The sequence below is a fragment of the Chiloscyllium punctatum genome, chromosome 18 (genome assembly GCF_047496795.1).
Source record: "Chiloscyllium punctatum isolate Juve2018m chromosome 18, sChiPun1.3, whole genome shotgun sequence".
NCBI classification, from domain to species: domain Eukaryota; kingdom Metazoa; phylum Chordata; class Chondrichthyes; order Orectolobiformes; family Hemiscylliidae; genus Chiloscyllium; species Chiloscyllium punctatum.
Genome location: NC_092756.1, coordinates 8,832,649 through 8,856,176, shown reverse-complemented (window position 1 = coordinate 8,856,176; position 23,528 = coordinate 8,832,649). Strand labels below are relative to the sequence as shown.

General features: G+C 45.7%; 5 non-coding genes across 5 annotated transcripts; all 5 read left to right on the top strand.

Moving 5' to 3' along the window:
- The first annotated feature begins 113 nt into the window (after positions 1 to 113).
- trnav-uac (transfer RNA valine (anticodon UAC)) lies at positions 114 to 186 on the top strand. Its single transcript has one exon. It is a non-coding gene; the product is annotated as a tRNA-Val (tRNA).
- Positions 187 to 5,873: 5,687 nt separating this feature from the next.
- On the top strand, positions 5,874 to 5,946 carry trnav-uac (transfer RNA valine (anticodon UAC)). Its single transcript has one exon. It is a non-coding gene; the product is annotated as a tRNA-Val (tRNA).
- A 1,155-nt stretch (positions 5,947 to 7,101) lies between these two features.
- On the top strand, positions 7,102 to 7,183 carry trnal-aag (transfer RNA leucine (anticodon AAG)). Its single transcript has one exon. It is a non-coding gene; the product is annotated as a tRNA-Leu (tRNA).
- A 4,087-nt stretch (positions 7,184 to 11,270) lies between these two features.
- On the top strand, positions 11,271 to 11,343 carry trnav-uac (transfer RNA valine (anticodon UAC)). Its single transcript has one exon. It is a non-coding gene; the product is annotated as a tRNA-Val (tRNA).
- An 11,774-nt stretch (positions 11,344 to 23,117) lies between these two features.
- trnag-ucc (transfer RNA glycine (anticodon UCC)) lies at positions 23,118 to 23,190 on the top strand. The gene has a single exon. It is a non-coding gene; the product is annotated as a tRNA-Gly (tRNA).
- The last annotated feature ends 338 nt before the right edge of the window (positions 23,191 to 23,528 follow it).

Genomic DNA, 23,528 nt, shown 5'->3' with positions numbered 1-23,528 from the left:
TTAAACAAGTCCCATTAAACAACGAGCTAACGGAAACAGAAAGGTGAAAGGTAGAATGGCTTCAACTTTCAGTGCTGGATGCCACTAAGCTGCAGTGAGGGCGACTGCGGCTTGTTTCTGTAGTGTAGTGGTCATCACGTTCGCCTTACACGCGAAAGGTCCCCGGTTCGAAACTGGGCAGAAACTGTTTTGCTCTTCAACTGCAGCCTTTTACATGGACAAGAACGCAGCTTTCTTGCTTGATTTCCCAACTTCAAACCTGCCTTCGAGTTTGCTTGAACAAATCTTCTCTCGTAGTGCAGTGCAATGCAATGCAATTCCATTTAATTACTGTGGAAAGCATTGTAAAGTTTTTCTCCAACCTGGTTCTGATCATATCCCATTCTGTTTGAGAGTGTAGTTACCCCCTTCTGATCCTTCCACGAAAAGCATTACCACGGATTCCTCAAATAGTCTGTCTGTCAAATGTATCCCAAAGTCGTCTCTGAAAGACCTCATTTGGAAGGTGTCTGTCGTTATTCAACGTGCGAGAATTGGCACCAGATGTCCTGAATCATGTTTTGGAGCAGTTCCCACGTCACTGGCTCATTCAATCAGCAACAGCAATGAAAGAAATTACACTCTCAGAGGAACCTCTGGACCTGTGCTTTCATAGCGTCGCTAGTACTAAGGTGCGCCCCGAGATCTAAGCCACGTTGGAACTGAAACGGAGGAATCGACAGAGAGGCTACAGAATGACATCGCATCCATTTGGTTTTCTTTAAATCACTGACGAGCAGGAAAATGTAAACGGGGAGGGCGAGTGGGGAAATGAGGCAGTTGCGGCTCTGGAGAAAGTCCTTCTTTGTGATTCATTCTGCAACCAGAGACGTGACGGTGACTCAGGCGTGAGAGCTCTTCACATCGTGAACAAAAAGCAATCAAGGGCAGTTAGCACCTCTTCCGGAGTGGGGGTGGGGTGAGGTAATTACCTTTTGACTTCTGTTACTATGTTCAGAAGCTGCCTTTTGGAATGAGGTGAACAGAAACTGCATTTCTAAAAAGCACCATGGAACTTGTTAAACTTTATTGAGTCACTTTTTCTCATCGATTCCCACACAGGTTTCCAACTCAGTTGGTATCGATGAGGCTCATGTCCAGGTGTTATAATCTCTGCAGCAAATTGCACGGTTAAGGTAAAAGGCAAGGAAAGTGGCATCTCGAACCGGCCCCGAGGTCAGACCTTCCTCACAATGTAATCTGTCGTTCTCGGATTGGAATGCTACCTCCGGTTTTAGGGTGGAACATTCTTTGGGAACCTTATTCTGCAAAACAGACACAGTGACTGAAACTATGCTGCACGGTATGATTTGGGACACGGCCTGCTCAGCTTTGTGCATTTTCCCTGTAGTCCGGTGTGTTTCATGTTCCGTGTAACCGTGAAAGTTGTCCTGTTTCGAACAATGGGTGAAATCATTGAGCATAGCAAGAATCGAAACTGCAGAAATGTCAAGTAGCTCATGGTAATTTGACCCAATCATAACCGATCATATATTCTCACGCACTCACAGATACATTTGTAGCTGAATGCAGTCTGAGAAGATAGACTCACCTTACCAGTGATTTTTGTCTGGATTGATGGGCTATCGTTAACTGCTGAGAAATTGATATTGTAGACGCGCACATCCCAGCAGCTGTGCGAGTCGGAGAGGGATCATGGAACCCTTTTCACGTGAGTTTGCATCTGTTGTTATGCAGGAACACAATTGGAAGTGCAAGAAAATGGCCTCTCGAGTGTGTTGGTAGTGTGGCCGAGCGGTCTAAGGCGCTGGATTAAGGCTCCAGTCTCGACAGAGGCGTGGGTTCGTATCCCACTGCTGCCATTTCTGCTGAACAGCTCCAACGGAACAGCTGGTTTAAATGCTGTTTCAATCCCTGCCTCGTTTCTGTTTAAAACAGAAGAAAAATGAGTTTGCTTCCCGGGGAATTGACTGCGGTGTGGGAAAGTGCCGAATTTTCCAAAGTGTCTGTGCTGTCATGATCGTGTTCGCTTCCCGCGCGGAAAATCGCCAGCAGCTCTACTGTCGCTTTCTGTTCCAGGCAAGTTGAGCTTTTACTGGAACCGAATGGAGACTGTTATTTCATCGTTGTTGCGAAACAGACTCCTCCGGTGACTCGACTAGTAGTTATTTGGTTTTCTGGCCAATGAGAAAATCGTTCCAATGTATTTCGATGTCATATGTTATTAAATTTCTCCCACTTCCTTCATTTCCGTCCTGCAGTCATCGGAAGGGAAAGGTAATCTAATCGAGACTGTGATTGGTGAAATTCACTTTTTATGGCCCATTCTTATTATGTTCTTTCTTTGTCTCTTTGCAGCATTGTCTGGGAAGTGGTGGTGTACTCAGGCTCCAGTATGTTTGAAAGAGTAGTTTGGAATTGCCCTGTTGTTAGTTGTGTGATTACTTTATGGCTCATGCCCCCCGACACTCTCACATTTAGCATTCATGCTCGCTGTGTCTGAAAATGCATTTGGTTTTCCAGTTTTGTTTGTGTTCCGTGTTAAATGCTTTCTGTTTTGCGATTCGCTCAATACATTACGAATTAACAGGGTTTCTGAGGTAACTTCCAGCTGCAAAAATCCTCAACTGAGAATCTGGGAAACTTTCACGGAGTATGGTCAGTCGGAGCAAAAGTAAGGAAGTCGTTCGTTTCTGCAGTGTTTCACAATGCTACCTTTCCCGTGAGCAGTCGAACAGACTAAATGATTTTGCCACAGACTGCGACGGTAAGCTCCGCAAAAACGTAATTCTTTAAAGCAGGTGTAAGCAACACAACGTTATTGGGGTACACCGCGTGGAAACAGATACTTCGGTGTATCTCGTCCATGCTCACCACAAAGCCAAAATGAAACAAGTCCCATTAAACAACGAGCTAACGGAAACAGAAAGGTGAAAGGTAGAATGGCTTCAACTTTCAGTGCTGGATGCCACTGAGCTGCAGCGAGAGCGACTGCGGCTTGTTTCTGTAGTGTAGTGGTCATCACGTTCGCCTTACACGCGAAAGGTCCCCGGTTCGAAACTGGGTAGAAACTGTTTTGCTCTTCAACTGCAGCCTTTTACATGGACAAGAACGCAGCTTTCTTGCTTGATTTCCCAACTTCAAACCTGCCTTCGAGTTTGCTTGAACAAATCTTCTCTCGTAGTGCAGTGCAATGCAATGCAATTCCATTTAATTACTGTGCAAAGCATTGTAAAGTTTTTCTCCAACCTGGTTCTGATCATATCCCATTCTGTTTGAGAGTGTAGTTACCCCCTTCTGATCCTTCCACGAAAAGCATTACCACGGATTCCTCAAATAGTCTGTCTGTCAAATGTATCCCAAAGTCGTCTCTGAAAGACCTCATTTGGAAGGTGTCTGTCGTTATTCAACGTGCGAGAATTGGCACCAGATGTCCTGAATCATGTTTTGGAGCAGTTCCCACGTCACTGGCTCATTCAATCAGCAACAGCAATGAAAGAAATTACACTCTCAGAGGAACCTCTGGACCTGTGCTTTCATAGCGTCGCTAGTATTAAGGTGCGCCCCGAGATCTAAGCCACGTTGGAACTGAAACGGAGGAATCGACAGAGAGGCTACAGAATGACATCGCATCCATTTGGTTTTCTTTAAATCACTGACGAGCAGTAAAATGTAAACGGGGAGGGCGAGTGGGGAAGTGAGGCAGTTGCGGCTCTGGAGAAAGTCCTTCTTTGTGATTCATTCTGCAACCAGAGACGTGACGGTGACTCAGGCGTGAGAGCTCTTCACATCGTGAACAAAAAGCAATCAAGGGCAGTTAGCACCTCTTCCGGAGTGGGGGTGGGGTGAGGTAATTACCTTTTGACTTCTGTTACTATGTTCAGAAACTGCCTTTTGGATTGAGGTGAACAGAAACTGCATTTCTAAAAAGCACCATGGAACTTGTTAAACTTTATTGAGTCACTTTTTCTCATCGATTCCCACACAGGTTTCCAACTCAGTTGGTATCGATGAGGCTCATGTCCAGGTGTGATAATCTCTGCAGCAAATTGCACGGTTAAGGTAAAAGGCAAGGAAAGTGGCATCTCGAACCGGCCCCGAGGTCAGACCTTCCTCACAATGTAATCTGTCATTCTCGGATTGGAATGCTACCTCCGGTTTTAGGGTGGAACATTCTTTGGGAACCTTATTCTGCAAAACAGACACAGTGACTGAAACTATGCTGCACGGTATGATTTGGGACACGGCCTGCTCAGCTTTGTGCATTTTCCCTGTAGTCCGGTGTGTTTCATGTTCCGTGTCACCGTGAAAGTTGTCCTGTTTCGAACAATGGGTGAAATCATTGAGCAAAGCAAGAATCGAAACTGCAGTAATGTCAAGTAGCTCATGGTAATTTGACCCAATCATAACCGATCATATATTCTCACGCACTCACAGATACATTTGTAGCTGAATGCAGTCTGAGAAGATAGACTCAGCTTACCAGTGATTTTTGTCTGGATTGATGGGCTATCGTTAACTGCTGAGAAATTGATATTGTAGACGCGCACATCCCAGCAGCTGTGCGAGTCGGAGAGGGATCATGGAACCCTTTTCACGTGAGTTTGCATCTGTTGTTATGCAGGAACACAATTGGAAGTGCAAGAAAATGGATTCTCGAGCGTGTTGGTAGTGTGGCCGAGCGGTCTAAGGCGCTGGATTAAGACTCCAGTATCGACAGAGGCGTGGGTTCGTATCCCACCGCTGCCATTTCTACGGAACAGCTGGTTTAAATGCTGTTTCAATCCCTGCCTCATTTCTGTTTAAAACAGAAGCAAAATGAGTTTGCTTCCCGGGGAATTGACTGCGGTGTGGGTAAGTGCCGAATTTTCCAAAGTGTCTGTGCTGTCATGATCGTGTTCGCTTCCCGCGCGGAAAATCGCCAGCAGCTCTACTGTTGCTTTCTGTTCCAGGCAAGTTGAGCTTTTACTGGAACCGAATGGAGACTGTTATTTCATCGTTGTTGCGAAACAGGCTCCTCCGGTGACTCGACTCGTCGTTATTTGGTTTTCTGGCCAATGAGAAAATCGTTCCAATGTATTTCGATGTCATATGTTATTAAATTTCTCCCACTTCCTTCATTTCTGTCCTGCAGTCATCGGAAGGGAAAGGTAATCTAATCGAGACTGTGATTGGTGAAATTCACTTTTTATGGCCCATTCTTATTATGTTCTTTCTTTGTCTCTTTGCAGCATTGTCTGGGAAGTGGTGGTGCACTCAGGCTCCAGTATGTTTGAAAGAGTAGTTTGGAATTGCCCTGTTGTTAGTTGTGTGATTACTTTATGGCTCATGCCCCCCGACACTCTCACATTTAGCATTCATGCTCGCTGTGTCTGAAAATGCATTTGGTTTTCCAGTTTTGTTTGTGTTCCGTGTTAAATGCTTTCTGTTTTGCGATTCGCTCAATACATTACGAATTAACAGGGTTTCTGAGGTAACTTCCAGCTGCAAAAATCCTCAACTGAGAATCTGGGAAACTTTCACGGAGTATGGTCAGTCGGAGCAAAAGTAAGGAAGTCGTTCGTTTCTGCAGTGTTTCACAATGCTACCTTTCCCGTGAGCAGTCGAACAGACTAAATGATTTTGCCACAGACTGCGACGGTAAGCTCCGCAAAAACGTAATTCTTTAAAGCAGGTGTAAGCAACACAACGTTATTGGGGTACACCGCGTGGAAACAGATACTTCGGTGTATCTCGTCCATGCTCACCACAAAGCCAAAATTAAACAAGTCCCATTAAACAACGAGCTAACGGAAACAGAAAGGTGAAAGGTAGAATGGCTTCAACTTTCAGTGCTGGATGCCACTGAGCTGCAGTGAGGGCGACTGCGGCTTGTTTCTGTAGTGTAGTGGTCATCACGTTCGCCTTACACGCGAAAGGTCCCCGGTTCGAAACTGGGCAGAAACTGTTTTGCTCTTCAACTGCAGCCTTTTACATGGACAAGAACGCAGCTTTCTTGCTTGATTTCCCAACTTCAAACCTGCCTTCGAGTTTGCTTGAACAAATCTTCTCTCGTAGTGCAGTGCAATGCAATGCAATTCCATTTAATTACTGTGCAAAGCATTGTAAAGTTTTTCTCCAACCTGGTTCTGATCATATGCCATTCTGTTTGAGAGTGTAGTTACCCCAACTGATCCTTCCACGAAAAGCATTACCGCATTCGCATTCCTTGCGCAGGCGGCCCGGTTCAAAGACAGAGAAGAAGCTGATGTGCTGGTGTCACAGTGCACCACGGATTCCTCAACTAGTCTGTCTGTCAAATGTATCCCAAAGTCGTCTCTGAAAGACCTCATTTGGAAGGTGTCTGTCGTTATTCAAGGTGCGAGAATTGGCACCAGAGGTCCTGAATCATGTTTTGGAGCAGTTCCCACGTCAGTGGCTCATTCAATCAGCAACAGCAATGAAAGAAATTACACTCTCAGAGGAACCTCTGGACCTGTGCTTTCATAGCGTCGCTAGTATTAAGGTGCGCCCCGAGATCTAAGCCACGTTGGAACTGAAACGGAGGAATCGACAGAGAGGCTACAGAATGACATCGCATCCATTTGGTTTTCTTTAAATCACTGACGAGCAGGAAAATGTAAACGGGGAGGGCGTGTGGGGAAGTGAGGCAGTTGCGGCTCTGGAGAAAGTCCTTCTTTGTGATTCATTCTGCAACCAGAGACGTGACGGTGACTCAGGCGTGAGAGCTCTTCACATCGTGAACAAAAAGCAATCAAGGGCAGTTAGCACCTCTTCCGGAGTGGGGGTGGGGTGAGTTTGCATCTGTTGTTATGCCAGTGATTTTTGTCTGGATTGATGGGCTATCGTTAACTGCTGAGAAATTGATATTGTAGACGCGCACATCCCAGCACGTGAGTTTGCATCTGTTGTTATACCAGTGATTTTTGTCTGGATTGATGGGCTATCGTTAACTGCTGAGAAATTGATATTGTAGACGCGCACATCCCAGCAGCTGTGCGAGTCGGAGAGGGATCATGGAACCCTTTTCACGTGAGTTTGCATCTGTTGTTATGCAGGAACACAATTGGAAGTGCAAGAAAATGGATTCGCGAGCGTGTTGGTAGTGTGGCCGAGCGGTCTAAGGCGCTGGATTAAGACTCCAGTCTCGACAGAGGCGTGGGTTCGTATCCCACCGCTGCCATTTCTGCGGAACAGCTCGTTTAAATGCTGTTTCAATCCCTGCCTCATTTCTGTTTAAAACAGAAGCAAAATGAGTTTGCTTCCCGGGGAATTGACTGCGGTGTGGGAAAGTGCCGAATTTTCCAAAGTGTCTGTGCTGTCATGATCGTGTTCGCTTCCCGCGCGGAAAATCGCCAGCGGCTCTACTGTTGCTTTCTGTTCCAGGCAAGTTGAGCTTTTACTGGAACCGAATGGAGACTGTTATTTCATCGTTGTTGTGAAACAGACTCCTCCGGTGACTCGACTAGTCGTTATTTGGTTTTCTGGCCAATGAGAAAATCGTTCCAATGTATTTCGATGTCATATGTTATTAAATTTCTCCCACTTCCTTCATTTCCGTCCTGCAGTCATCGGAAGGGAAAGGTAATCTAATCGAGACTGTGATTGGTGAAATTCACTTTTTATGGCCCATTCTTATTATGTTCTTTCTTTGTCTCTTTGCAGCATTGTCTGGGAAGTGGTGGTGTACTCAGGCTCCAGTATGTTTGAAAGAGTAGTTTGGAATTGCCCTGTTGTTAGTTGTGTGATTACTTTATGGCTCATGCCCCCCGACACTCTCACATTTAGCATTCATGCTCGCTGTGTCTGAAAATGCATTTGGTTTTCCAGTTTTGTTTGTGTTCCGTGTTAAATGCTTTCTGTTTTGCGATTCGCTCAATACATTACTAATTTACAGGGTTTCTGAGGTAACTTCCAGCTGCAAAAATCCTCAACTGAGAATCTGGGAAACTTTCACGGAGTATGGTCAGTCGGAGCAAAAGTAAGGAAGTCGTTCGTTTCTGCAGTGTTTCACAATGCTACCTTTCCCGTGAGCAGTCGAACAGACTAAATGATTTTGCCACAGACTGCGACGGTAAGCTCCGCAAAAACGTAATTCTTTAAAGCAGGTGTAAGCAACACAACGTTATTGGGGTACACCGCGTGGAAACAGATACTTCGGTGTATCTCGTCCATTCTCACCACAAAGCCAAAATTAAACAAGTCCCATTAAACAACGAGCTAACGGAAACAGAAAGGTGAAAGGTAGAATGGCTTCAACTTTCAGTGCTGGATGCCACTGAGCTGCAGCGAGAGCGACTGCGGCTTGTTTCTGTAGTGTAGTGGTCATCACGTTCGCCTTACACGCGAAAGGTCCCCGGTTCGAAACTTGGCAGCAACTGTTTTGCTCTTCAACTGCAGCCTTTTACATGGACAAGAACGCAGCTTTCTTGCTTGATTTCCCAACTTCAAACCTGCCTTCGAGTTTGCTTGAACAAATCTTCTCTCGTAGTGCAGTGCAATGCAATGCAATTCCATTTAATTACTGTGCAAAGCATTGTAAAGTTTTTCTCCAACCTGGTTCTGATCATATGCCATTCTGTTTGAGAGTGTAGTTACCCCCTTCTGATCCTTCCACGAAAAGCATTACCGCATTCGCATTCATTGCGCAGGTGGCCCGGATCAAAGACAGAGAAGAAGCTGATGTGCTGGTGTCACAGTGCACCACGGATTCATCAACTAGTCTGTCTGTCAAATGTATCCCAAAGTCGTCTCTGAAAGACCTCATTTGGAAGGTGTCTGTCGTTATTCAACGTGCGAGAATTGGCACCAGAGGTCCTGAATCATGTTTTGGAGCAGTTCCCACGTCAGTGGCTCATTCAATCAGCAACAGCAATGAAAGAAATTACACTCTCAGAGGAACCTCTGGACCTGTGCTTTCATAGCGTCGCTAGTATTAAGGTGCGCCCCGAGATCTAAGCCACGTTGGAACTGAAACGGAGGAATCGACAGAGAGGCTACAGAATGACATCGCATCCATTTGGTTTTCTTTAAATCACTGACGAGCAGGAAAATGTAAACGGGGAGGGCGTGTGGGGAAGTGAGGCAGTTGCGGCTCTGGAGAAAGTCCTTCTTTGTGATTCATTCTGCAACCAGAGACGTGACGGTGACTCAGGCGTGAGAGCTCTTCACATCGTGAACAAAAAGCAATCAAGGGCAGTTAGCACCTCTTCCGGAGTGGGGGTGGGGTGAGGTAATTACCTTTTGACTTCTGTTACTATGTTCAGAAACTGCCTTTTGGATTGAGGTGAACAGAAACTGCATTTCTAAAAAGCACCATGGAACTTGTTAAACTTTATTGAGTCACTTTTTCTCATCGATTCCCACACAGGTTTCCAACTCAGTTGGTATCGATGAGGCTCATGTCCAGGTGTGATAATCTCTGCAGCAAATTGCACGGTTAAGGTAAAAGGCAAGGAAAGTGGCATCTCGAACCGGCCCCGAGGTCAGACCTTCCTCACAATGTAATCTGTCATTCTCGGATTGTAATGCTACCTCCGGTTTTAGGGTGGAACATTCTTTGGGAACCTTATTCTGCAAAACAGACACAGTGACTGAAACTATGCTGCACGGTATGATTTGGGACACGGCCTGCTCAGCTTTGTGCATTTTCCCTGTAGTCCGGTGTGTTTCATGTTCCGTGTCACCGTGAAAGTTGTCCTGTTTCGAACAATGGGTGAAATCATTGAGCAAAGCAAGAATCGAAACTGCAGTAATGTCAAGTAGCTCATGGTAATTTGACCCAATCATAACCGATCATATATTCTCACGCACTCACAGATACATTTGTAGCTGAATGCAGTCTGAGAAGATAGACTCAGCTTACCAGTGATTTTTGTCTGGATTGATGGGCTATCGTTAACTGCTGAGAAATTGATATTGTAGACGCGCACATCCCAGCAGCTGTGCGAGTCGGAGAGGGATCATGGAACCCTTTTCACGTGAGTTTGCATCTGTTGTTATGCAGGAACACAATTGGAAGTGCAAGAAAATGGAATCTCGGGCGTGTTGGTAGTGTGGCCGAGCGGTCTCAGGCGCTGGATTAAAGCTCAGGTCTCGACAGAGGCGTGGGTTCGTATCCCACCGCTGCCATTTCTGCTGAACAGCTCCAACGGAACAGCTGGTTTAAATGCTGTTTCAATCCCTGCCTCATTTCTGTTTAAAACAGAAGAAAAATGAGTTTGCTTTCCGGGGAATTGACTGCGGTGTGGGAAAGTGCCGAATTTTCCAAAGTGTCTGTGCTGTCATGATCGTGTTCGCTTCCCGCGCGGAAAATCGCCAGCAGCTCTACTGTTGCTTTCTGTTCCAGGCAAGTTGAGCTTTTACTGGAACCGAATGGAGACTGTTATTTCATCGTTGTTGCGAAACAGACTCCTCCGGTGACTCGACTCGTCGTTATTTGGTTTTCTGGCCAATGAGAAAATCGTTCCAATGTATTTCGATGTCATATGTTATTAAATTTCTCCCACTTCCTTCATTTCCGTCCTGCAGTCATCGGAAGGGAAAGGTAATCTAATCGAGACTGTGATTGGTGAAATTCACTTTTTATGGCCCATTCTTATTATGTTCTTTCTTTGTCTCTTTGCAGCATTGTCTGGGAAGTGGTGGTGCACTCAGGCTCCAGTATGTTTGAAAGAGTAGTTTGGAATTGCCCTGTTGTTAGTTGTGTGATTACTTTATGGCTCATGCCCCCCCGACACTCTCACATTTAGCATTCATGCTCGCTGTGTCTGAAAATGCATTTGGTTTTCCAGTTTTGTTTGTGTTCCGTGTTAAATGCTTTCTGTTTTGCGATTCGCTCAATACATTACGAATTAACAGGGTTTCTGAGGTAACTTCCAGCTGCAAAAATCCTCAACTGAGAATCTGGGAAACTTTCACGGAGTATGGTCAGTCGGAGCAAAAGTAAGGAAGTCGTTCGTTTCTGCAGTGTTTCACAATGCTATCTTTCCCGTGAGCAGTCCAACAGACTAAATGATTTTGCCACAGACTGCGACGGTAAGCTCCGCAAAAACGTAATTCTTTAAAGCAGGTGTAAGCAACACAACGTTATTGGGGTACACCGCGTGGAAACAGATACTTCGGTGTATCTCGTCCATGCTCACCACAAAGCCAAAATTAAACAAGTCCCATTAAACAACGAGCTAACGGAAACAGAAAGGTGAAAGGTAGAATGGCTTCAACTTTCAGTGCTGGATGCCACTGAGCTGCAGTGAGGGCGACTGCGGCTTGTTTCTGTAGTGTAGTGGTCATCACGTTCGCCTTACACGCGAAAGGTCCCCGGTTCGAAACTGGGCAGAAACTGTTTTGCTCTTCAACTGCAGCCTTTTACATGGACAAGAACGCAGCTTTCTTGCTTGATTTCCCAACTTCAAACCTGCCTTCGAGTTTGCTTGAACAAATCTTCTCTCGTAGTGCAGTGCAATGCAATGCAATTCCATTTAATTACTGTGCAAAGCATTGTAAAGTTTTTCTCCAACCTGGTTCTGATCATATGCCATTCGGTTTGAGAGTGTAGTTTCCCCCTTCTGATCCTTCCACGAAAAGCATTACCGCATTCGCATTCCTTGCGCAGGCGGCCCGGTTCAAAGACAGGGAAGAAGCTGATGTGCTGGTGTCACAGTGCACCACGGATTCCTCAACTAGTCTGTCTGCGAAATGTATCCCAAAGTCGTCTCTGAAAGACCTCATTTGGAAGGTGTCTGTCGTTATTCAACGTGCGAGAATTGGCACCAGAGGTCCTGAATCATGTTTTGGAGCAGTTCCCACGTCAGTGGCTCATTCAATCAGCAACAGCAATGAAAGAAATTACACTCTCAGAGGAACCTCTGGACCTGTGCTTTCATAGCGTCGCTAGTATTAAGGTGCGCCCCGAGATCTAAGCCACGTTGGAACTGAAACGGAGGAATCGACAGAGAGGCTACAGAATGACATCGCATCCATTTGGTTTTCTTTAAATCACTGACGAGCAGGAAAATGTAAACGGGGAGGGCGTGTGGGGAAGTGAGGCAGTTGCGGCTCTGGAGAAAGTCCTTCTTTGTGATTCATTCTGCAACCAGAGACGTGACGGTGACTCAGGCGTGAGAGCTCTTCACATCGTGAACAAAAAGCAATCAAGCGCAGTTAGCACCTCTTCCGGAGTGGGGGTGGGGTGAGGTAATTACCTTTTGACTTCTGTTACTATGTTCAGAAACTGCCTTTTGGATTGAGGTGAACAGAAACTGCATTTCTAAAAAGCACCATGGAACTTGTTAAACTTTATTGAGTCACTTTTTCTCATCGATTCCCACACAGGTTTCCAACTCAGTTGGTATCGATGAGGCTCATGTCCAGGTGTGATAATCTGTGCAGCAAATTGCACGGTTAACGTAAAAGGCAAGGAAAGTGGCATCTCGAACCGGCCCCGAGGTCAGACCTTCCTCACAATGTAATCTGTCATTCTCGGATTGTAATGCTACCTCCGGTTTTAGGGTGGAACATTCTTTGGGAACCTTATTCTGCAAAACAGACACAGTGACTGAAACTATGCTGCACGGTATGATTTGGGACACGGCCTGCTCAGCTTTGTGCATTTTCCCTGTAGTCCGGTGTGTTTCATGTTCCGTGTAACCGTGAAAGTTGTCCTGATTCGAACAATGGGTGAAATCATTGAGCAAAGCAAGAATCGAAACTGCAGTAATGTCAAGTAGCTCATGGTAATTTGACCCAATCATAACCGATCATATATTCTCACGCACTCACAGATACATTTGTAGCTGAATGCAGTCTGAGAAGATAGACTCAGCTTACCAATGATTTTTGTCTGGATTGATGGGCTATCGTTAACTGCTGAGAAATTGATATTGTAGACGCGCACATCCCAGCAGCTGTGCGAGTCGGAGAGGGATCATGGAACCCTTTTCACGTGAGTTTGCATCTGTTGTCATGCAGGAACACAATTGGAAGTGCAAGAAAATGGACTCTGGAGCGTGTTGGTAGTGTGGCCGAGCGGTCTAAGGCGCTGGATTAAGGCTCCAGTCTCGACAGAGGCGTGGGTTCGTATACCACCGCTGCCATTTCTGCTGAACAGCTCCAACGGAACAGCTGGTTTAAATGCTGTTTCAATCCCTGCCTCATTTCTGTTTAAAACAGAAGTTAAATGAGTTTGCTTCCCGGGGAATTGACTGCGGTGTGTGAAAGTGCCGAATTTTCCAAAGTGTCTGTGCTGTCATGATCGTGTTCGCTTCCCGCGCGGAAAATCGCCAGCAGCTCTACTGTTGCTTTCTGTTCCAGGCAAGTTGAGCTTTTACTGGAACCGAATGGAGACTGTTATTTCATCGTTGTTGCGAAACAGACTCCTCCGGTGACTCGACTCGTCGTTATTTGGTTTTCTGGCCAATGAGAAAATCGTTCCAATGTATTTCGATGTCATATGTTATTGAATTTCTCCCACTTCCTTCATTTCCGTCCTGCAGTCATCGGAAGGGAAAGGTAATCTAATCGAGACTGTGATTGGTGAAATTCACTTTTTATGGCCCATTCTTATTATGTTCTTTCTTTGTCTCTTTGCAGCATTGTCTGGGAAGTGGTGGTGCACTCAGGCTCCAGTATGTTTGAAAGAGTAGTTTGGAATTGCCCTGTTGTTAGTTGTGTGATTACTTTATGGCTCATGACCCCCGACACTCTCACATTTAGCATTCATGCTCGCTGTGTCTGAAAATGCATTTGGTTTTCCAGTTTTGTTTGTGTTCCGTGTTAAATGCTTTCTGTTTTGCGATTCGCTCAATACATTACGAATTAACAGGGTTTCTGAGGTAACTTCCAGCTGCAAAAATCCTCAACTGAGAATCTGGGAAACTTTCACGGAGTATGGTCAGTCGGAGCAAAAGTAAGGAAGTCGTTCGTTTCTGCAGTGTTTCACAATGCTACCTTTCCCTTGAGCAGTCCAACAGACTAAATGATTTTGCCACAGACTGCGACGGTAAGCTCCGCAAAAACGTAATTCTTTAAAGCAGGTGTAAGCAACACAACGTTATTGGGGTACACCGCGTGGAAACAGATACTTCGGTGTATCTCGTCCATGCTCACCACATCGCCAAAATTAAACAAGTCCCATTAAACAACGAGCTAACGGAAACAGAAAGGTGAAAGGTAGAATGGCTTCAACTTTCAGTGCTGGATGCCACTGAGTTGCAGCGAGGGCGAATGCGGCTTGTTTCTGTAGTGTAGTGGTCATCACGTTCGCCTTACACGCGAAAGGTCCCGGTTCGAAACTTGGCAGCAACTGTTTTGCTCTTCAACTGCAGCCTTTTACATGGACAAGAACGCAGCTTTCTTGCTTGATTTCCCAACTTCAAACCTGCCTTCGAGTTTGCTTGAACAAATCTTCTCTCGTAGTGCAGTGCAATGCAATGCAATTCCATTTAATTACTGTGCAAAGCATTGTAAAGTTTTTCTCCAACCTGGTTCTGATCATATGCCATTCTGTTTGAGAGTGTAGTTACCCCCTTCTGATCCTTCCACGAAAAGCATTACCGCATTCGCATTCCTTGCGCAGGTGGCCCGGTTCAAAGACAGGGAAGAAGCTGATGTGCTGGTGTCACAGTGCACCACGGATTCCTCAACTAGTCTGTCTGTCAAATGTATCCCAAAGTCGTCTCTGAACTACCTCATTTGGAAGGTGTCTGTCGTTATTCAACGTGCGAGAATTGGCACCAGAGGTCCTGAATCATGTTTTGGAGCAGTTCCCACGTCAGTGGATCATTCAATCAGCAACAGCAATGAAAGAAATTACACTCTCAGAGGAACCTCTGGACCTGTGCTTTCATAGCGTCGCTAGTATTAAGGTGCGCCCCGAGATCTAAGCCACGTTGGAACTGAAAAGGAGGAATCGACAGAGAGGCTACAGAATGACATCGCATCCATTTGGTTTTCTTTAAATCACTGACGAGCAGGAAAATGTAAACGGGGAGGGCGAGTGGGGAAGTGAGGCAGTTGCGGCTCTGGAGAAAGTCCTTCTTTGTGATTCATTCTGCAACCAGAGACGTGACGGTGACTCAGGCGTGAGAGCTCTTCACATCGTGAACAAAAAGCAATCAAGGGCAGTTAGCACCTCTTCCGGAGTGGGGGTGGGGTGAGGTAATTACCTTTTGACTTCTGTTACTATGTTCAGAAACTGCCTTTTGGATTGAGGTGAACAGAAACTGCATTTCTAAAAAGCACCATGGAACTTGTTAAACTTTATTGAGTCACTTTTTCTCATCGATTCCCACACAGGTTTCCAACTCAGTTGGTATCGATGAGGCTCATGTCCAGGTGTGATAATCTCTGCAGCAAATTGCACGGTTAAGGTAAAAGGCAAGGAAAGTGGCATCTCGAACCGGCCCCGAGGTCAGACCTTCCTCACAATGTAATCTGTCATTCTCGGATTGTAATGCTACCTCCGGTTTTAGGGTGGAACATTCTTTGGGAACCTTATTCTGCAAAACAGACACAGTGACTGAAACTATGCTGCACGGTATGATTTGGGACACGGCCTGCTCAGCTTTGTGCATTTTCCCTGTAGTCCGGTGTGTTTCATGTTCCGTGTCACCGTGAAAGTTGTCCTGTTTCGAACAATGGGTGAAATCATTGAGCAAAGCAAGAATCGAAACTGCAGTAATGTCAAGTAGCTCATGGTAATTTGACCCAATCATAACCGATCATATATTCTCACGCACTCACAGATACATTTGTAGCTGAATGCAGTCTGAGAAGATAGACTCAGCTTACCAGTGATTTTTGTCTGGATTGATGGGCTATCGTTAACTGCTGAGAAATTGATATTGTAGACGCGCACATCCCAGCAGCTGTGCGAGTCGGAGAGGGATCATGGAACCCTTTTCACGTGAGTTTGCATCTGTTGTTATGCAGGAACACAATTGGAAGTGCAAGAAAACGGACCCTCGAGCGTGTTGGTATTGTGGCCGAGCGGTCTATGGCGCTGGATTAAGACTCCAGCCTCGACAGAGGCGTGGGTTCGTGTCCCATCGCTGCCATTTCTGCTGAACAGCTCCAAGGGAACAGCTGGTTTAAATGCTGTTTCAATCCCTGCCTCATTTCTGTTTAAAACAGAAGAAAAATGAGTTTGCTTTCCGGGGAATTGACTGCGGTGTGGGAAAGTGCCGAATTTTCCAAAGTGTCTGTGCTGTCATGATCGTGTTCGCTTCCCGCGCGGAAAATCGCCAGCAGCTCTACTGTTGCTTTCTGTTCCAGGCAAGTTGAGCTTTTACTGGAACCGAATGGAGACTGTTATTTCATCGTTGTTGCGAAACAGACTCCTCCGGTGACTCGACTCGTCGTTATTTGGTTTTCTGGCCAATGAGAAAATCGTTCCAATGTATTTCGATGTCATATGTTATTGAATTTCTCCCACTTCCTTCATTTCCGTCCTGCAGTCATCGGAAGGGAAAGGTAATCTAATCGAGACTGTGATTGGTGAAATTCACTTTTTATGGCCCATTCTTATTATGTTCTTTCTTTGTCTCTTTGCAGCATTGTCTGGGAAGTGGTGGTGCACTCAGGCTCCAGTATGTTTGAAAGAGTAGTTTGGAATTGCCCTGTTGTTAGTTGTGTGATTACTTTATGGCTCATGCCCCCCGACACTCTCACATTTAGCATTCATGCTCGCTGTGTCTGAAAATGCATTTGGTTTTCCAGTTTTGTTTGTGTTCCGTGTTAAATGCTTTCTGTTTTGCGATTCGCTCAATACATTACGAATTAACAGGGTTTCTGAGGTAACTTCCAGCTGCAAAAATCCTCAACTGAGAATCTGGGAAACTTTCACGGAGTATGGTCAGTCGGAGCAAAAGTAAGGAAGTCGTTCGTTTCTGCAGTGTTTCACAATGCTACCTTTCCCGTGAGCAGTCCAACAGACTAAATGATTTTGCCACAGACTGCGACGGTAAGCTCCGCAAAAACGTAATTCTTTAAAGCAGGTGTAAGCAACACAACGTTATTGGGGTACACCGCGTGGAAACAGATACTTCGGTGTATCTCGTCCATGCTCACCACAAAGCCAAAATTAAACAAGTCCCATTAAACAACGAGCTAACGGAAACAGAAAGGTGAAAGGTAGAATGGCTTCAACTTTCAGTGCTGGATGCCACTGAGCTGCAGCGAGGGCGAAAGCGGCTTGTTTCTGTAGTGTACTGGTCATCACGTTCGCTTTACACGCGAAAGGTCCCCAGTTCGAAACTTGGCAGAAGCTGTTTTGCTCTTCAACTGCAGCCTTTGACATGGACAAAAACGCAGCTTTCTTGCTTGATTTCCCAACTTCAAACCTGCCTTCGAGTTTGCTTGAACAAATCTTCTCTCGTAGTGCAGTGCAATGCAATGCAATTCCATTTAATTACTGTGCAAAGCATTGTAAAGTTTTTCTCCAACCTGGTTCTGATCATATGCCATTCTGTTTGAGAGTGTAGTTACCCCCTTCTGATCCTTCCACGAAAAGCATTACCGCATTCGCATTCCTTGCGCAGGCGGCCCGGTTCAAAGACAGAGAAGAAGCTGATGTGCTGGTGTCACAGTGCACCACGGATTCCTCAACTAGTCTGTCTGTCAAATGTATCCCAAAGTCGTCTCTGAAAGACCTCATTTGGAAGGTGTCTGTCGTTATTCAACGTGCGAGAATTGGCACCAGAGGTCCTGAATCATGTTTTGGAGCAGTTCCCACGTCAGTGGCTCATTCAATCAGCAACAGCAATGAAAGAAATTACACTCTCAGAGGAACCTCTGGACCTGTGCTTTCATAGCGTCGCTAGTATTAAGGTGCGCCCCGAGATCTAAGCCACGTTGGAACTGAAACGGTGGAATCGACAGAGAGGCTACAGAATGACATCGCATCCATTTGGTTTTCTTTAAATCACTGACGAGCAGGAAAATGTAAACGGGGAGGGCGAGTGGGGAAGTGAGGCAGTTGCGGCTCTGGAGAAAGTCCTTCTTTGTGATTCATTCTGCAACCAGAGACGTGACGGTGACTCAGGCGTGAGAGCTCTTCACATCGTGAACAAAAAGCAATCAAGGGCAGTTAGCACCTCTTCCGGAGTGGGGGTGGGGTGAGGTAATTACCTTTTGACTTCTGTTACTATGTTCAGAAACTGCCTTTTGGATTGAGGTGAACAGAAACTGCATTTCTAAAAAGCACCATGGAACTTGTTAAACTTTATTGAGTCACTTTTTCTCATCGATTCCCACACAGGTTTCCAACTCAGTTGGTATCGATGAGGCTCATGTCCAGGTGTGATAATCTCTGCAGCAAATTGCACGGTTAAGGTAAAAGGCAAGGAAAGTGGCATCTCGAACCGGCCCCGAGGTCAGACCTTCCTCACAATGTAATCTGTCATTCTCGGATTGTAATGCTACCTCCGGTTTTAGGGTGGAACATTCTTTGGGAACCTTATTCTGCAAAACAGACACAGTGACTGAAACTATGCTGCACGGTATGATTTGGGACACGGCCTGCTCAGCTTTGTGCATTTTCCCTGTAGTCCGGTGTGTTTCATGTTCCGTGTCACCGTGAAAGTTGTCCTGTTTCGAACAATGGGTGAAATCATTGAGCAAAGCAAGAATCGAAACTGCAGTAATGTCAAGTAGCTCATGGTAATTTGACCCAATCATAACCGATCATATATTCTCACGCACTCACAGATACATTTGTAGCTGAATGCAGTCTGAGAAGATAGACTCAGCTTACCAGTGATTTTTGTCTGGATTGATGGGCTATCGTTAACTGCTGAGAAATTGATATTGTAGACGCGCACATCCCAGCAGTTGTGCGAGTCGGAGAGGGATCATGGAACCCTTTTCACGTGAGTTTGCATCTGTTGTTATGCAGGAACACAATTGGAAGTGCAAGAAAATGGAAACTCGGGCGTGTTGGTAGTGTGGCCGAGCGGTCTAAGGCGCTGGATTAAGGCTCAGGTCTCGACAGAGGCGTGGGCTCGTATCCCACCGCTGCCATTTCTGCTGAACAGCTCCAACGGAACAGCTGGTTTAAATGCTGTTTCAATCCCTGCCTCATTTCTGTTTAAAACAGAAGAAAAATGAGTTTGCTTCCCGGGGAATTGACTGCGGTGTGGGAAAGTGCCGAATTTTCCAAAGTGTCTGTGCTGTCATGATCGTGTTCGCTTCCCGCGCGGAAAATCGCCAGCAGCTCTACTGTTGCTTTCTGTTCCAGGCAAGTTGAGCTTTTACTGGAACCGAATGGAGACTGTTATTTCATCGTTGTTGCGAAACAGACTCCTCCGGTGACTCGACTCGTCGTTATTTGGTTTTCTGGCCAATGAGAAAATCGTTCCAATGTATTTCGATGTCATATGTTATTGAATTTCTCCCACTTCCTTCATTTCCGTCCTGCAGTCATCGGAAGGGAAAGGTAATCTAATCGAGACTGTGATTGGTGAAATTCACTTTTTATGGCCCATTCTTATTATGTTCTTTCTTTGTCTCTTTGCAGCATTGTCTGGGAAGTGGTGGTGCACTCAGGCTCCAGTATGTTTGAAAGAGTAGTTTGGAATTGCCCTGTTGTTAGTTGTGTGATTACTTTATGGCTCATGCCCCCCGACACTCTCACATTTAGCATTCATGCTCGCTGTGTCTGAAAATGCATTTGGTTTTCCAGTTTTGTTTGTGTTCCGTGTTAAATGCTTTCTGTTTTGCGATTCGCTCAATACATTACGAATTAACAGGGTTTCTGAGGTAACTTCCAGCTGCAAAAATCCTCAACTGAGAATCTGGGAAACTTTCACGGAGTATGGTCAGTCGGAGCAAAAGTAAGGAAGTCGTTCGTTTCTGCAGTGTTTCACAATGCTACCTTTCCCGTGAGCAGTCCAACAGACTAAATGATTTTGCCACAGACTGCGACGGTAAGCTCCGCAAAAACGTAATTCTTTAAAGCAGGTGTAAGCAACACAACGTTATTGGGGTACACCGCGTGGAAACAGATACTTCGGTGTATCTCGTCCATGCTCACCACAAAGCCAAAATTAAACAAGTCCCATTAAACAACGAGCTAACGGAAACAGAAAGGTGAAAGGTAGAATGGCTTCAACTTTCAGTGCTGGATGCCACTGAGCTGCAGCGAGGGCGAATGCGGCTTGTTTCTGTAGTGTACTGGTCATCACGTTCGCCTTACACGCGAAAGGTCCCCAGTTCGAAACTTGGCAGAAGCTGTTTTGCTCTTCAACTGCAGCCTTTGACATGGACAAGAACGCAGCTTTCTTGCTTGATTTCCCAACTTCAAACCTGCCTTCGAGTTTGCTTGAACAAATCTTCTCTCGTAGTGCAGTGCAATGCAATGCAATTCCATTTAATTACTGTGCAAAGCATTGTAAAGTTTTTCTCCAACCTGGTTCTGATCATATGCCATTCTGTTTGAGAGTGTAGTTACCCCCTTCTGATCCTTCCACGAAAAGCATTACCGCATTCGCATTCCTTGCGCAGGCGGCCCGGTTCAAAGACAGAGAAGAAGCTGATGTGCTGGTGTCACAGTGCACCACGGATTCCTCAACTAGTCTGTCTGTCAAATGTATCCCAAAGTCGTCTCTGAACTACCTCATTTGGAAGGTGTCTGTCGTTATTCAACGTGCGAGAATTGGCACCAGAGGTCCTGAATCATGTTTTGGAGCAGTTCCCACGTCAGTGGCTCATTCAATCAGCAACAGCAATGAAAGAAATTACACTCTCAGAGGAACCTCTGGACCTGTGCTTTCATAGCGTCGCTAGTATTAAGGTGCGCCCCGAGATCTAAGCCACGTTGGAACTGAAACGGTGGAATCGACAGAGAGGCTACAGAATGACATCGCATCCATTTGGTTTTCTTTAAATCACTGACGAGCAGGAAAATGTAAACGGGGAGGGCGAGTGGGGAAGTGAGGCAGTTGCGGCTCTGGAGAAAGTCCTTCTTTGTGATTCATTCTGCAACCAGAGACGTGACGGTGACTCAGGCGTGAGAGCTCTTCACATCGTGAACAAAAAGCAATCAAGGGCAGTTAGCACCTCTTCCGGAGTGGGGGTGGGGTGAGGTAATTACCTTTTGACTTCTGTTACTATGTTCAGAAACTGCCTTTTGGATTGAGGTGAACAGAAACTGCATTTCTAAAAAGCACCATGGAACTTGTTAAACTTTATTGAGTCACTTTTTCTCATCGATTCCCACACAGGTTTCCAACTCAGTTGGTATCGATGAGGCTCATGTCCAGGTGTGATAATCTCTGCAGCAAATTGCACGGTTAAGGTAAAAGGCAAGGAAAGTGGCATCTCGAACCGGCCCCGAGGTCAGACCTTCCTCACAATGTAATCTGTCATTCTCGGATTGTAATGCTACCTCCGGTTTTAGGGTGGAACATTCTTTGGGAACCTTATTCTGCAAAACAGACACAGTGACTGAAACTATGCTGCACGGTATGATTTGGGACACGGCCTGCTCAGCTTTGTGCATTTTCCCTGTAGTCCGGTGTGTTTCATGTTCCGTGTCACCGTGAAAGTTGTCCTGTTTCGAACAATGGGTGAAATCATTGAGCAAAGCAAGAATCGAAACTGCAGTAATGTCAAGTAGCTCATGGTAATTTGACCCAATCATAACCGATCATATATTCTCACGCACTCACAGATACATTTGTAGCTGAATGCAGTCTGAGAAGATAGACTCAGCTTACCAGTGATTTTTGTCTGGATTGATGGGCTATCGTTAACTGCTGAGAAATTGATATTGTAGACGCGCACATCCCAGCAGTTGTGCGAGTCGGAGAGGGATCATGGAACCCTTTTCACGTGAGTTTGCATCTGTTGTTATGCAGGAACACAATTGGAAGTGCAAGAAAATGGAAACTCGGGCGTGTTGGTAGTGTGGCCGAGCGGTCTAAGGCGCTGGATTAAGGCTCAGGTCTCGACAGAGGCGTGGGCTCGTATCCCACCGCTGCCATTTCTGCTGAACAGCTCCAACGGAACAGCTGGTTTAAATGCTGTTTCAATCCCTGCCTCATTTCTGTTTAAAACAGAAGAAAAATGAGTTTGCTTCCCGGGGAATTGACTGCGGTGTGGGAAAGTGCCGAATTTTCCAAAGTGTCTGTGCTGTCATGATCGTGTTCGCTTCCCGCGCGGAAAATCGCCAGCAGCTCTACTGTTGCTTTCTGTTCCAGGCAAGTTGAGCTTTTACTGGAACCGAATGGAGACTGTTATTTCATCGTTGTTGCGAAACAGACTCCTCCGGTGACTCGACTCGTCGTTATTTGGTTTTCTGGCCAATGAGAAAATCGTTCCAATGTATTTCGATGTCATATGTTATTGAATTTCTCCCACTTCCTTCATTTCCGTCCTGCAGTCATCGGAAGGGAAAGGTAATCTAATCGAGACTGTGATTGGTGAAATTCACTTTTTATGGCCCATTCTTATTATGTTCTTTCTTTGTCTCTTTGCAGCATTGTCTGGGAAGTGGTGGTGCACTCAGGCTCCAGTATGTTTGAAAGAGTAGTTTGGAATTGCCCTGTTGTTAGTTGTGTGATTACTTTATGGCTCATGACCCCCGACACTCTCACATTTAGCATTCATGCTCGCTGTGTCTGAAAATGCATTTGGTTTTCCAGTTTTGTTTGTGTTCCGTGTTAAATGCTTTCTGTTTTGCGATTCGCTCAATACATTACGAATTAACAGGGTTTCTGAGGTAACTTCCAGCTGCAAAAATCCTCAACTGAGAATCTGGGAAACTTTCACGGAGTATGGTCAGTCGGAGCAAAAGTAAGGAAGTCGTTCGTTTCTGCAGTGTTTCACAATGCTACCTTTCCCGTGAGCAGTCGAACAGACTAAATGATTTTGCCACAGACTGCGACGGTAAGCTCCGCAAAAACGTAATTCTTTAAAGCAGGTGTAAGCAACACAACGTTATTGGGGTACACCGCGTGGAAACAGATACTTCGGTGTATCTCGTCCATGCTCACCACAAAGCCAAAATTAAACAAGTCCCATGAAACAACGAGCTAACGGAAACAGAAAGGTGAAAGGTAGAATGGCTTCAACTTTCAGTGCTGGATGCCACTGAGCTGCAGCGAGGGCGACTGCGGCTTGTTTCTGTAGTGTAGTGGTCATCACGTTCGCCTTCCACGCGAAAGGTCCCCGGTTCGAAACTGGGCAGAAACCGTTTTGCTCTTCAACTGCAGCCTTTTACATGGACAAGAACGCAGCTTTCTTGCTTGATTTCCCAACTTCAAACCTGCCTTCGAGTTTGCTTGAACAAATCTTCTCTCGTAGTGCAGTGCAATGCAATGCAATTCCATTTAATTACTGTGCAAAGCATTGTAAAGTTTTTCTCCAACCTGGTTCTGATCATATGCCATTCGGTTTGAGAGTGTAGTTTCCCCCTTCTGATCCTTCCACGAAAAGCATTACCGCATTCGCATTCCTTGCGCAGGTGGCCCGGTTCAAAGACATAGAAGAAGCTGATGTGCTGGTGTCACAGTGCACCACGGATTCCTCAA